The 15,558-nt window shown below is 43.9% G+C and overlaps 1 protein-coding gene across 1 annotated transcript in view; it reads left to right on the top strand.

The window, feature by feature from the left end:
• The window catches only part of DSCAM (DS cell adhesion molecule), a 425,587-nt gene that overhangs the window by 250,736 nt on the left and 159,293 nt on the right, over positions 1-15,558 (top strand). The window lies entirely within an intron of this gene.

Raw genomic sequence — 15,558 nt, 5'->3', positions numbered from 1 at the left:
AGTTGTTATGAGTGTATTAATTTATGTTTATTTACTAATGATTCATATTCTGGATGTTGCTTTTTAAACTACTGTGTTGCATTTTCTTATTATGAAAATAACAACAATGGAAGAAAAACAAATGGCACACTCACCACAATCCCTTCTAGTGTATTTCCTTTCAGGAAAAAAAAGAAGAGGAAAGCAAGGGGGTGCTAGACACCCCTGGATTGCAGGGGGAATCGATTGGATATTTTAGAAATCTCTGAGGTTATTCCCCTGTAGCATGTCCCATACATTAACCATGTTAAAAGCACTTTATTCACAAATGAAAAGCTATTCTTTACTCAGGGTGTTTGCCCATGTGACTTATTTTAGGCCATCTTTGAAGCCCCATGTTGCATTATATGGAAACAAAGCAACATCATGCATTGAATTCGGTTTCTATAGATATGCATATGTGATAGTATAAACGTTTCCCATGACACTTTAATTCTTCCTAATTATTTCTAAAGTTTGCCGTTGTGGGTGTTTCCTATCCCTCCCTTAGACTGTGTCCAGTTTCTCCCTACTGTAAACAGCACAGCAATGAACATTCATGTATGTTAATGCAGTGTGCATATGTGTGATTGCTTTCTCCAGCTAAATTCCTAGCTGCAAAATAGCAGGACCACATTAAGGAGTTTTGTCTGTATCAGCCCAGGACCCTTTGGAAAATATTCGTGATTATTACACCCACCAGCAATATGAGGCTGTGTGTGTCCCTGCTTTCTTGCCAATTATATAACATCATTTTATTCTCAATCTTCACACTGTGAAGAATGAAATGGTTTTCTGTTCTAATTTGCATAGTTAGACCACTAATGATGTTAAAAATGTTTTGTTCTATGATAACTGACCACTTCTGTTTCCCCCTGGGAAAAGTTCTCATTCATGTTACTTGCATACATATCTATGTATTATTTATCTATAAGAATGTTTTTCATAGATTAAATAATGCTTTGTCTGTCATGGATATTATGCACATTTCATTTCTTCCCAGTATTGATGTGCAGATTAAGCTACAGTAGACTTACTGTCTTTAAATTTCATGATATATAAAAGCAAAGAAAAATTATAAATTGCAACAAATTAAATTTTTAAAAAGGTTCCCCTCAAATAACATAGTTCAGAGATAATCAAAGATGACTATTGCAGACACTTTTGCTTAGCCTTCCAGACTTGATCCCAAGCAAATATAAATAAATATATACAAACACATATATGTGTATATATGTATATATACCTATACACATACATAATATGTATGGATGTAAATATATATTCCTGACTCATAATCTTCTTTCTTCAGTTAACAATGTGTTATGACTGTCTTTCCCTGTCAACAAATATGGGTGTTCAATATGATTTTGGGGTGTCTATGTAGAGTTTATGTTCAGACATCAGTAAGTACATCTAACTACTTTTTGCCTTTGTTGGGATCAAATTCAGTGACTTAAAGCCACAAGGAGTTTGGACGTAAGTCGTTTTCCTCCTCTGAGTCATCAGGAGCGCATCCTGCCTGTATTTCTGTGGTCGGCTACTCTTAGCGAGCATCTCCCATCGTCAAAAACTGGTCACGGCACTCCCGCGGCCACTTCCACATTCCCACAGGGGGGCAAGGGCCTAGGGAGAGGGCTGCCCCTCCCCCCTGCGTCAGCTCCCTCGTAGGGTCTCTCCCGAAGGTATCACTCGTGAGTTCCGCTAATGTCTCGCTGGCTGAGTCACCCTGAACCACGGGGACTTGCGGGCTGTGCAGTCACTGAGCGCGCTGCCCCCGTGACCACAGCTCGGGCTCTGCCCCTGAGTATGCGAGGAGGACGGACACGTGGCAGTGAGGTGCGTGCACCACTGTCGCTGGGCATGGTGTGCTTGTTCTCTCCAGTTACTCGCTGCTATAAAAATGCCACAGTGACCTCTGTCTCACTGATCTTTGTGCACGTGTCCATTTTTCCCCCCTGGGGGTAATTTTCTATCCACAGAATTGCTGGCTAAAAGAGTAAGCAGCGTCTGTGGTCTCAGTCTGCACTGACCGCTGGCCCGAATTTTAATTCACACACTCCCCCAGAGTTTACTGCATTGCCTGTTTCTGATAATCAGCAAAATACCAAGTTTTGGGCTTATTTTTAAATACTTCCCAGTAGACTATAAGGGTATTTTATATTTTTGAATCACCCAAGTAATATTTCTTAAGAAAAACATAGCCTTCTTTATGGACCTTGTTTCCGGTAGACAAGTGCTCACTAAGAGCGTAGGCGCAGCTCCTTCGTAGGCGACAAAATGGTTCCGACGAAACAGGTTCGGCTGTTTCTCTGAGAGATGCGACCATTGAGTCCCGCGCCGGCAGCATTGCTAAGTAAATCGCAGTGGTTTAAGGGCAGCTATTGCAGAAATGGAACAATCTTTGCTGAAAATAATGTTATTACCTTTTTGACCTTGGATCTGGATACATGAATTCCAAGACATTCAATTCTGTCTCCTGATGTTTTTTTCTTTTACGTGAACAAACAAGTCCTCTTATCTGAAAAAAAAAAAAAAAGATTTAAAAAAATCATGGCTTAATACGATGGTGGGTCTCATCTGTGCTCCCAGAAATCCACAGCTGAGCACGTATGTGTCATTAATGGTGGAATAAATGGGTTCCATTCACTGTCTCGGGGACCAAGGCAACTCCCTACTTGGCTGCTGATGTCAGAGATCACCGGTGCTCAGGCCCACAGTCTGCTTGGTCACCCTTGGCTCTCTGGCTGCCCACAGACAGGGCCACCTCTGACCTCCAAGGAAGCTTGGACATGGGAATTCCAAGGATGAGGCTCAGAGTGTACCTGGCTTTCAGGGGTGAGGGAGGAGCAGGAGGTAGTTTGCATTTAAAATGGGCTTGTCAGGAAAGGCCCCAGGAGAAGGTAATGGTTGAGCAAAGACTTTAAAGAGATGGCAGATGAGGGGTGTGTATGTCTGCAGGGGGAGCACTGAAGGTCAAGGGACCAACCAGGGCCAAATCCAGGGGCAGAAGTGGCTTTATGCCTGGAATGTTCTAGAAACTCCAAGGAAGACACTGAAGCTGGGGCTGAGTGAGGGAAAGGAGATGCTTGGGGCCCCAGGAGGTCAGATTCTTCATCAGTTACTTCAGGGACGTGGTTTTGCCAAGGTGTGGTGATGACATCATGGTAGTGATGCTCCCATGGTCCAAGAGAAGTGTGCAGTTTGCCTGGCATTTCCAAGGGGTGCCCGTGGCCCTGCTGTACTGCAGGTACACTGTGTGGGGGGTAGCAATTGCAGGTGGACACCTGTTGGGAGGCCTGGCCTCTGATGTGGCTTGGATCAGGGGACAATATGGTGAAGGAGGGGCAAGTAACTGGATTCTGAATCCATTTGGCCACGGGACTGGATGTGGGTATGCGAGAAAGGGCACAGTCAAAGATGGGGCCCAGGTCTTCGAGAAAAGAGGAGGTGCCACTTATCAAAACGGAGAAACTCCAGGAGAGCAGTGCAGGCTAGAATCAGAGTCAGTGGCCTGGGCCTCTCTCTCTGTAGACACAACCATCAATTTCCAGTATAAGCAATGATAGATTTTCTAGACATTCTAATTTTTTTTTTGATAAATGCTTTCCCCATTGCCATGGCTTCCACCTTCCATGTTCTGTCCAGCCACCACCTGTCCACCCTTAGTTCCGCCTCTGTGCTATGTTACGTGGTCCCTGCACTGACCACCGGTCCTTCGGCCGTGCTTCTTCCAGGGAGGCATCATCCAAGTTCTCCTTCATTCAGTGGCTTGTCTATCACTTTTTAAATACAAAGTCAGTTTAGTTGGTAGGAGTTTGATAACTCACAGTAGGTCCCAGGAGGGAGCAGAGGCTGCCTGGCTTCCCATTAGAAGGGACTTCATTCACGCTTTGTGCACCCAAGAGCTGACTTTGACGTCTGGTAAATCTGCAGCCTGTGCCTTGACGTCATTCATCTGGGCTCAGTGTTCCCACCAATGGAGTGTGCTTATTCAATATGTAAACTCACATCGCCTTTTCTTTAAGAAAATGTTTATTTTGCTCTATCTGTCAGTATTTGTTCTCTTCCATGCTATTCATTTCTTATTCAGGGTCTCCAATTATAGCATCAAGGGACTCCTTTTGCCTGTTTTCTGGGAATGTCGGTTTCTTCTGATGTTTTAACTCCTGTGCTCCCAATTTGCTTATTATTTTTCACGTCTAGTCGGTGCGTGTTTTTCCCCAGCAAGGTCCGTTGTCCTCTGCACCCTCCAATTTTGCCTCCCTTCTTCTGATTATATTTCTCTCCTTTTTTCTCTCGTTCTACCAGCTCCCATTTTACTCCTTCTTGAGCTCCTGCTTCATAACATGACTTTTTCTTTTAGTTTCCTGTTTCTTACTTATTTATTTTTCTTTATTTTTCTTTTTTAATTACAGTTTCATTCAATACTATTTTGTACCGATTTCGGGTATGCAGTTTAGTGTTCTGACAGTCATGTACCCTACAAAGCGTTCCCATGTTATCCCAAGCACCCACCGTACATAGTCACCACAATATCACTGACTTCATTCTCTATGCTTTACATCCCCATGACTGTTGTGTGACTACCCATTTGTACTTCTTCATTCCTTTACCTTTTCCACCCAGTCCCCTGACCCCCCGCCCCTCTGGTCACCATCTATGAGTCAGTTTTAGTTTTGTGTGTTTTTTTTTCTGTTCTTCAGATTCCACGTGTAAGTGAAATCACATGATATTTGTCTTTCTCTGACTGACTGTTTCACTGAGAAGAATAACCTCTAGGTCCATCCACGCTGTCACAAATGATAAGATTTTGTTCTTTTTTATGGCCAAGTCGTCGGCGGCGGCGGCAGCCGTCCGTCTCGAGAGACGATGGTGTAGCTTCTTAAGAGTATCTGCACCGCCGAGAATGGTTGTGCAGTCCGACTCGGGAGTGACACGGTATCTGTCTCCTCCCGTGTTGAATCGACATCTTGCGATGATGCTGGAGTGTCCTCTCCAGTGAAGCTGAAGCTACAGAGCCTGGGCAGGGTGATATGGAGGGTCTGCTGTTGCCCATGCAGCAGACCCCCCCTCTCTTCGCAGCTGAAGGGCCCAAGGGAAAGACGGAGTCAATACAGCTTGGCTTCAGGTGCGCCGCAGGAGTTGCCGGTGTTGACTACAACGTCAAACCGCCTTAGGGACTCTGGCTCCGGATTTTCTGTCGGGGTTTACTCCCTTAGCCTTTCCCCTGAAGAGGTATGCCGCAAGGCAGCGGAGGTTTTTTGGAGTCAAGAGTTTTCCTTCTCTGATGTGCCCTGACTGGAAGATCGAACCAGCGACACTTAGCTCACAGGCCGACGCTCAATCCACTGAGCCAAACCAGCCAGGGTTTATGGCCAAGTAGTATTGCATGATATGTGTGTATCACAGCTTTTTTATACACTCATCTATCGATGGGCACTTGGGTTGCTTCCGTATCTTGACTATTGTAAATAACACTGTGATGAACATAGTTTGCATATATTCTTGCAAATTTTTGTTCTGGGTTTTGTCAGCTGTATACCCAGAAGTGGGATTGCTGGGTCATATGGCAGTTGCATTTTCAATTTTTCGAGGTACCTTCCTACTGTTTTGCATAGTGGCTGCCCCAAGCTTCTATCTCAATCATGGCAACATTTCTCTGGGGAGATTTCATTCCCCAAGCTCTTTTTCTATTTTTTTTTTTTCCTCTGCACTTTTCTCATAGTATTGTTGTGAGATTCTGGCTTCCTTTTGAGAATTCACGGTTGAAGAAAACTCAAAGAGATTGCTTTGTGCTAACATCCGGCTCCTCTCTGAACTCTGCTTCTCTGACCCTAACACCCACAGTAGGTTCAGGGACGCTTCTGCCCCAGCCAGACTGCACACTGGTCATTGGTGTTGGCTTTGTCCCTTAGCTGCCCCCAAACCCCCCACATGCATGCTGCATAGTCTGCTGGTGAGTCAGAGTCACAGCCATGGTTCACCTCTCTTCGTCTGTGTGTACACTGCTCAGTGCATGGTGTTGGTTTCCCACTTACCTGTTTGGGGGTTGACATTCTAGCTATTATGGTGCCTAATTTCACACAAAATGGAGTTTATGCTTTCTATTTCTCTTTCTTCTATTTGCTTCTGTATGGTTTCTAGGAGAAGAAGAAATGCTGGTTTTGTGCTGCCATCTTTAAACTTTAACTTCTATTGTTCATATATTAAGCTTTATTAAATTTGGACTTTATTTTAGAAAAATAAGTAAAGTAGGAGTCTAGGAGAAGTAGGAGAGGATATCAGTGAAAAGAGTGGGCTACGTTCAGACACACACACCACCACCTAGCTGTGTTGCTGCAGGAAAATTACTTCACCTGCATGAACCATGGCTCCTTCATATGTGAAGCAGATAGAATCAGGGGATTAATGTGGTGACTTAGTAAGATGACCCACAGAAAGCATTTATTATGGTCCTTGGCACATAGCAATTAGTCAATAAACATTAGCTGTTATCATCATCATCATTATTGTCATTATCAGCTCACCTGGTTAGATAATTATCCTAAAACCATTCATTGAATAGCCCAACTTTTTCCCACTGACTTGAATTGCTTTATAGTTTATGAAAATAAATGTGCCTACAGAAGTGTTTTATCCTTCTGTCTGTTACACTGATCTGTCTATTCTGGCCACATAAATCAGAGATTGATTTCTTCCAAATATATTTTAAAATCCAGGAAAAGAATATTCTCTTCATTATTTTTCTCTACCAAAACTGTCCTAGACATCTCACGTGGATTTTTTTGTTTGTTTGTTTACTTGTTGTTTTCTAGATGAATGTGAGGATAATGTTATCAAGTTTCCTCAAAAATTATTCTGAAAAATTTGTGGGTTGTAATAAATTTAAATGTCAATATGGAGAACAACATCAGGACTATACTGAGCCCTCCCAGCCGATATCATGGACAGGCTCTCCATTTATCCAGATATCTTGTGCGTGATAACTTTATTGCTTGCTTCTATGTATTTGTGGTATTAAGGATTTATAAGCTTCTGCTTATAATGTTCTCTGACTCTCTTTGGTGTTCTGGGGGAAAGGTGTTCCCTCTCTCACCAGCCTCTGCAGCTGTCCATGCATCTTTCTTCTCCCAGCAAGGGAGAGGCCGTCCTTAGTTTGGGGGCATCCCTCTTTTCCTCCGCTCTCTAATCCATACAGATGGCTGCAACTGGGATGGGGCCCTCCTTCTCCTGCCTCTTGTCCTCTAGATTGGCTTTCTTCCCAGCCCTCCTCCTAGCCATTCCTGCTCTTAGTTGGAGCATAGTCACATAAGACCAAAGTTCCCAACTCCATTTTTTCTCTGGAGGCCACAGAGACTTCATCACTTGTCGGTGCACAACAGTTATGCTTTTGCTCAGGTAACTCCTGCTGTCCCCAGAAAGCTGTTGGAGGTTGTCATTTCTATACCCACAAGGTGCAGCCTACCAGAGGGTCTAGCTGTCCCATACCACTAAGGTCCCAGAAGTGTCCTCTTCAGCCTGTTATCAACCCACCTGCCAGAGCCCTTCCCTCTTATTACAGACTCTACGGGGGCCAACAGAACTTGGGCCTTTTGTTTAGAAGCACAAGAGTTCTCTGAGTTTCCATGCAGTGTGCCCGGTTCTGGACTGAGAAACAAGCACTGTACTCAATACCAGGTCAAAGTGTTCAGGTGAGCTCTCTGGGCTTTCCCTGGGAAGCCCCACCCTGGTCCTGCACACTTTCTCTGCCAAGATCAACATGACCTCCTAGGATCCTCTACAGTCCCCAAGACCTATGTCTTGGAATGCCAAGAACACTCAGCAAGGGATAAGCCCAAGTCCATTGAACGTGTTCATCCTAGGACACATTTTCTGCCAACACTAATTCCGGACCTGCCTGGTGAGAGGACTGAGGCCACCTCTTCCTCTGCAGTCGAGAGATGGCCTGTGCTGCACTTCGCCAGTTTTGCATTCAAATGATAAATCTAAATGGGAACAAGCAATCAAAGGACAAGTACTCTCTTCACTCAGATTGTCCTTTGTTTCCCCTCTAGGAAGTGGGAGATTTCCTACTGAAAGAACTCTATGGGAGGGTCATATGGCACAGCCAGGATGGTCCTTGGTTCTCTGGTTCTCCAAAGTTCCTTCCCAAGCTCTGATCCCTGAGTCCTGCTCCCTATGTCCCTGCAGGTTGCACTTTGTCCCCAACCTTGGGCCTGAGCCTCCCCCCTGGCTGATTGTTCAAAGCATTGAGCCTCATTTCTTCACCCTCATGACCAATCACATTGTCCTCGAATGACCGCTCAGTCTTTGGTCAGAACAAGTGTCCTCTCCACATCTCTGTTCTGGAAACTGGCTCACTGCCTGCGTCATCTCCTTGGGACATACCATGTAATCCTGGTCCCACCTACCCACTGTTTCACCTCCCTGCCTGCCTATCCAGTGCCACCCAGATCTCTGACCATGCCTGCTCCCGGACTCACCTCTTGTCCTACTCTCTGTGTGGGTCAGAACACCCCAAGCCTTCAACCCCATGGGTTTGACCTCTTCGTGCCATTGATTTCCTGGACCTGCAGCTATGCCCTTAGGTCTTTCCAGCAACATCTGCTCCAAACTCATGCATCAGCCTTGCCCAGGCTATCAGGTACCAGTTGTTATCCAATGATTCTTATCCACAAGCACACAAATATGTGACAAGGTATGAATCTTAAAACATGGAAAGATCTCAAAGAACCTAAAAAGGAGAATAAGGCAGCACCTCCTCATAGCACAAATGGTGAAAGCAAACTCTGCTTCAGAGTTGAATGAGGCTCCATCACATACAACATAAGCAGCACTGCCTTGTGTTCCCTAAGTAGGGGCAGCGGGTTTTTGCGCAGCAATAATGAATCATTGGAAAAAGATGGTGAGCAGAGAGGATGAGTGTTCAACATATTATTTTCATTTCTTCCTTAGACTCACCAGGGATGAAAAACTCCTGCCTTCCTCTGGGAGTGAAGTCTCAGTGGTCCTGGGAGCTGCTCCAAGACCACTGTAGACGCCCTGCTACCCAGGAAGACCACAGTCTCCCTGATCCTTGGTAGGGTCACCAGAACAATAGACCCTGGGTCCCATCTGGCCCTCCCTCCATTCCTCCATCTTTTCTCGTTCTCCTTGCCTTTCCTCAGGAACTTCCTAGCAGGACCCTTGTAGACAGAGGCAGCCGCATGGAGGGCAAATGTTTGGGGCTCTCTTGCTCCAGGGAAGTGGTGGCTGAAGACCTGGTGTGATGGACACAGCTGCAGGGGCTGCTCATGGCTCACAGTCCCGATACAAAGCCACGGTGACATCAGCATGAATAAACCACTTAAAGTTCCTCCAGGATCACATGTTCCGTTGACAGGTGCTGAATCATGCCAACTCATGGTTCCATTTCCTGAGATGTAGGTGAGGTACCAATGTTCCATCTTGATGAGAAAAAAGGATCCTTGCAGCTGAAGTTCAGAGTTAAAGTCATGAAATTGACTTGCTCAGCTAGGGGTCTACCAAATTGTAAGAAGCCCTGGGTGAGCACTACCCTGTCCGCCTAAGTTCATTGTTTTCATTGAGCAGACTTCTTCGGTATAAACATAAAGGAATTAAGGGAAGAAGGCTGCATTGCACAGTGAACAGAATGATACTCATCCATCCTGATGCTGTCTTGCTTAGGGTGTGGTGATCAAGGAGGGCTTTGAGGGACTAGGATGTATGCAGAGCTTTGGGAGGGATGGTAAGAACTGAACTACCTTTCAGGAACTTCAGCGATGTGGGGACCCGGAGAAGCCGCTTCCAGCTCAGCTGTGGTTCCTGCTGCCTGTGTCCTGAAGCAACAATCTGTTCTCTGGTGGTTGGGTGTTTGGTGTCTGGCCCTGCATTGACTCCTGCTTCTGAAGGAGGACGACAGTTTCTCCTTCCTGGCAACTTCCAAATTATACTTCAGAGATTCTCACTGGTGACATAGAAACCAGAACTGGGTGACAATGCTTTTTCAGGCATCCAGCCCCCAAAATTTAGGGAAGAGTTTAGTAGGGAGCCATGGTGTTGAGGACCCACAGTCAATATCTGATGCAAACATTCAGAGGGACATGACATGCACATGCTGTACCCATGGAAGCTTCTTTCTTGGAGTCTGGGGTAGCTTTCCAGCCTAGAACTGGGCCGGTGTCTCTGGACAGTGCCTCTCTCCACTTGCAGAACAGGACCCTCGGAACTTAGCACCCCATCCCTGAGCTAGGGTTCCCCTTCCAGCTGCTCAACCGGACACAGGTGCAGCTGCTGTTGCTACTGCTGCTTGCTCTCTCCCCTCCCATCTCCACCTCTGTCTTTGTACCTGCTCACTCTCTGCACCCCAGCTCTGCTCAGAGAAGGGAAACCCTCTCTTTGCGCAAGAAAACAAACTCAGCCCTCAGGAAAACACCACACTCTCCTTAAGGATAAAAGGGACTGTGTGTTACAGGCCTTGGTGAGGAGAAGGAATAACTTACAGCTTGACCATTCAGGTACCATCCGAGGAGCATAAGGAGCTCTCCTTTTAGTTTTCTGTTCTACGTGAAATCAACTCATTCCATGTCCCAGGGGGACTCTCTGCGCATGCTCATTGGCCAGCGTCTGGTCCTTGCACATGGGCACTAACACATTTATAAACCTCGTTTCCATCGGTGTGAGCAGCGATCTGCATAGTATGGAAATGGATTTTTCTTCTCATTTCCATGTGATGGAATCAAGGATCAGAAAGAGTAAGCTACCTGCTTACTCAAGGGCATAGTCTGTAAGTTTCAGAAATTGCCTCAGAACCCAGCTCTTCTGACTCTTAGCCAAGGGTTCTCACGACAAACCATCTTGTCTTGGAAGACAAGATGGAACAGTATTGGCTGCTGCCTTCCACGTGGGTTCCCTTGGTGACACTAGGCTATGCTCTTCCACTCTTCCCAGCCCCCCAGTCCTTGAGAACACTGCTAGGCACAGCTTTGCAGTAACTAGGAAAGGTCACACAGTGTTAGCATAACCAGTAATTCGCTACGTGCCTTACATAATGCCTTACCGTTTTCTTTCCATGTAGTAGACCATTAAAATGTCCCCACTTGACCCCAGCTGTCCACAGAAAAGTGACAGCTTTTTAATTAACGACTTTTGGTTGCTATAGTGTGTCTTGTGGCTAATTACCCAAAGCACTTACCTTTTGCTAACAAGATTACAGAATTGTGAATATTGTATGCACTCTGTTAAATTTTGCGCTTCGCAATAAATGACGAATTTCAAGTGGATGATGGCTAATTCTATCAAAGCGTGGCAAAATCCACGTCCCTCAAATGAACCAAGTGCTAACCCCTGGGCCCGTAATCCTGATGGCGGAGAAATGGGTGCACTCTTTTTCTGTTTAGCAAGCATGAGCAAATTTATAAATGGCATTAACCTTCGTGTTAAGTTCATTTTCTGGTGAGAAAAGAAACCTTAATGTTTTTCAAATGCATTTATACTTTATTTCTGGCTTCATTAGGACCTTTTAATGAGGCAGCTTCTCTCTCCAGATAGGTCTTGTAGATAAGGCTTTCAGCTGTTTGAGGCAGCTTAACACTGTTAAATTTCATATTGCAATTTTTTTTAGTATACCTGTGTCAAATATTACAGGTGTTTTTCTGGTGAAAATTCTTTAAGGAAGGGAACACATGTTTTTTATGTGAACAGACCTGTAACTTTCTCACATTCTATCAGCATTTTGTTAGATTTTTAAAGTTCTTATAACACAGTTTTACATGATTTATAAACCCCATAGCATTTTGAGATCTCCCGTTTGCTGCCCTATGGTTATATATTTTAAATCCTGAAGTGGTCTGAATTTTCAGGTTGTGTCTTTTAAACAAGAACTAGCTCCCACTTTGTTGTTAGCTTGGGAAAAGGCCAATGCTCCCAATGTTCCCAATGCAGCCTTGACAGATTTTCACACTGTGGACCGAATGTAAACACTTCAATAAAAATTGCAGGCTTCTTTTTTTTATTTTAAAAGTTCCAAAGTACAATTTGTACATAAGGAGGAATTTTATGATTTATAAAACCAAATCCTTAAAAGAGACAATCGACTTTTATAGGAGAAAAATCATATGATCATCTCAACAGATAACCAAAAGGTAGCCAATAATAGTCAACATTCAGTCCTGATTAAAAGAGCAAGAGAAAAAATAAAGTTTTTAAAATAAGCATATAGAAACACTTTTAAGACCCAAAGTGCTTTGGAAAATGAAGAATAAAAAAACAAGAAGTCCAATAGATTCAAGAGCCCAGGATAGGGGTGGACAATTCACCAAAGGACAAGTCGTTGGCAGCCGTCCGTCTCGAGAGACGATGGTGTAGCTTCTTAAGAGTCTATCTGCACCGCCGAGAATGGCTGTGCAGTCCGACTCGGGAGTGACTTGGTATCTGTCTTCTCCCATGTTGAATCGACATCTTGCGATGACGCTGAAGCTACAGAGCCTGGGCAGGGTAATATGGAGGGTCTGCTGTTGCCCATGCAGCAGACCACCCCCTCTCTTCGCAGCTGAAGGGTCCAAGGGAAAGACGGAGTCGATACAGCTTGGGTTCAGGTGCACCGCAGGAGTTGCCGGTGTTGACTGCAACGTCAAACCGCCTTAGGGACTCCGGCTCCGGATTTTCTGTCGGGGTTTACTCCCTTAGCCTTTCCCCTGAAGAGGTATGCCGCAAGGCAGCGGAGGTTTTTTGGAGTCAGAGTTTTCCTTCTCTGATGTGCCCTGACTGGAAGATCGAACCAGCGACACTTAGCTCGCAGGCCGATGCTCAATCCACTGAGCTAAACCAGCCAGGGCAAGTACACATTGATAATTCATGAAAAGATATTCTCTGATTTCTGTATAAGCAAACCAAGCAAGCAAAAAAATACAAAAACAAAAAAGTTAAATTATACAAATTAAAACAATGAGTTATATACTGTAATAATGAGGATTAAAGTGATTAATAGTGTACATGGATGAGGAAAAAATTAACCCTCGGCCAGCACTGTTGGAAATAAAATCAGCACATTTTTTAGTAAGCAACTCAGGGATGCATTTTTAACATTAAATGTGCATATTTCTACCCCAGGGGTGTCCCCAAGATATTGGCTGTCACTATATCTTCCTCTCTATTGATGGACTGATTGACAAGTAAAGGGGTTCATTGTAAGATGGCCCTTATTCTTGTGGAGCAGAAAAGACAGAAAGTCAATTAATTGTAAAATAACTGAATAATTACAAGCAACAAATTTTTAAAAAATAAGCAATAGCACAAAAATATTTGAGGGTTTTCCAGATATATTTGTGTTACTGATTTTTAATTTTAGTTCTGCTGTGGAAATAGAACATAATTTGTATTATTTTTATATTATAGACTCTATTGGAATGTGTATTATGGCCCATGATATTGTCTCTTTTAATAAGTGTTCTGTGTCCACTCAAAACTGATATTTATTCTGTTAGTGTAGAGTGCATAGGTCTATAAATGTCTATTAAATTAATTGATAATGGTATTACAGTCTTCCGTATTCCAAATATCATTTCTTCTGCCCCTTTCTTCTTTTGAGACTATAATTACTATAAACGTTAGAATATTTGATCTTGTTCCAAAGCTCTTAGACCATTTGTTCTGTATTTTTCACTTTTTGTTTTACTTTGGATAATTTCTATTGAAAGAAATTCAATATCTTGCTTTGTGTTCACAAACTATTTCCTCTGCTATTTCCAATCTGCTTATTACCTTGTTTAAGGAATCCTTCATATCTACCATTGTGTTTCTTGTTTCTATCATTTTCTTATGTACCTATTTCTTTTATATAATTTTAATGTCCTTTCTGAATCTCCACTTGTTTCTGAATACTAATCATTATTATTATAAATTTTCTGTCTTATACTTCCATACCAAAGTTCTGTTCATGTTTTCTTCTCTGGTTTTCTTGTTTTGGGTTTTTTTGTTTGTTTTGTTTTTTCTGTGTATCTCATAATTTTTATTGAATTCTGGCCATGATGCATAAAAGAGATCGAGGTAGGTTATAGTTATTTCTAGACCCTTACTTTTTACCTGCTCCTTCCATCCTGAGCCGAAGATGAAATTGTTTATATAACCCATATTTACTGGCAGAGCTTTTAATTCTTTGCAATTAATTGGTTACCTAGTGGCATGTGGCTTCAACTTTCTGATTCATTCCAAGAAAAGTATAATATTATAGATTAACAGTCTCTTTTGTTGTTAGAAGTGACATTCTTTTGTGTCTTTCTTCATCCTGAACAGAAATGCAACTCCATTTTTCCTATACCCCCTCTAGCAGTTTTATTTTGATAGAAACCACGTGCTATAAGGATCCTGCCTGTCCTCCTTATTCTGTGTGGAAGATCCCCTTACGGACATTATTAATTTCCTTTAACTCTTTGGTGGAGCAGAAATAAGGGAGGGAAGGCACAGCCTCTGTCCCTGTGAGCCCGGGGGTACCAGTAGGCAAACAGTCAGCTCGGGGGAAGACAGCAGGAGAAAGTGCCTCCCGGCCTCATGTCCCCAGATGCAAAGCATGAAGTGTCCCGCATGAGGGGTCTGGTGACCGCCCCCTTGTGCAGCCCCCATGGAGGCTTCAGGGCCACAGCGAGCAGCAGCTCCTCTCTGGGGCTTTCTCCAGGAAGATGGAATCCCTCCCTCCCCCTGGGCCCTTGCCCCAGCACCTGTCTCATTTCAGAGAAGACAGAAGCCCTGTCAGCCTTTTAAGCTTTGGATCAGAGCCTCACCAGGGGGGCAAGCGCCACAGCAAGTTGACCCAAACTACCGTTTCCCCAGACATCTCTCAAGACATTCATCTTCTGTCACATTATTTCTAAACTATCTTTTTCAAAACAGTTATGTGTGGATCTGTCATTGACATTAGGTCACACCTGTGCCATTATCTCCTTGGGTACAAGCCCCCTGAGGAGGTGGTGCTTTAGGGAAACGAGCTGACTTTATTTAATGAAATAGTATTAAATGGCATTAACAGTGCGTGTGTTTCTAGACAGGAACATGGCCGCATGTAGAAGAGAAACCTGCAATTATTGTGTTCTCTTTAGGGACTCAGATGTGTGTAGTCAGCGAGGTCTGCACATGCCATGTCCCTGAAGCACGCCATGCTTACATTCGTGCGAAGTCCCTGGGAACACAGTTTATTTGGTGCAAAGAGAGATGTCTCCCTCTGTAGTCATTCTACTGCGATGACTTGGAATAATTTATCAGCTACTTAGCACTCATTCAATTCGTCGTTCTATGTAAAAACTATCTGTAAGGCTTCTTACTCTGTATCTCAGGGTTTGAAATCCTGTCATTTTAAACACATGTATTTCTTTCCAAACAAGAATTTCAATGGCAGAGGGAAGAAGAACAAATAAAAGCATCGTGTACCCCATGATTGTCATCTCCGCTCCCTGTTCAATGTCAGTCACTTCTCCTGATGATCCTGGGCGACCTTGGGCTCATTGCACCCACCACGTGAATGCACGTTCACATCACGGTTCCTCT

The sequence above is a fragment of the Furipterus horrens genome, unplaced genomic scaffold, assembly GCF_987537825.1.
Source record: "Furipterus horrens unplaced genomic scaffold, mFurHor1.1.pri manual_scaffold_1, whole genome shotgun sequence".
NCBI classification, from domain to species: domain Eukaryota; kingdom Metazoa; phylum Chordata; class Mammalia; order Chiroptera; family Furipteridae; genus Furipterus; species Furipterus horrens.
This window is presented reverse-complemented; position numbering and strand designations above follow the sequence as displayed.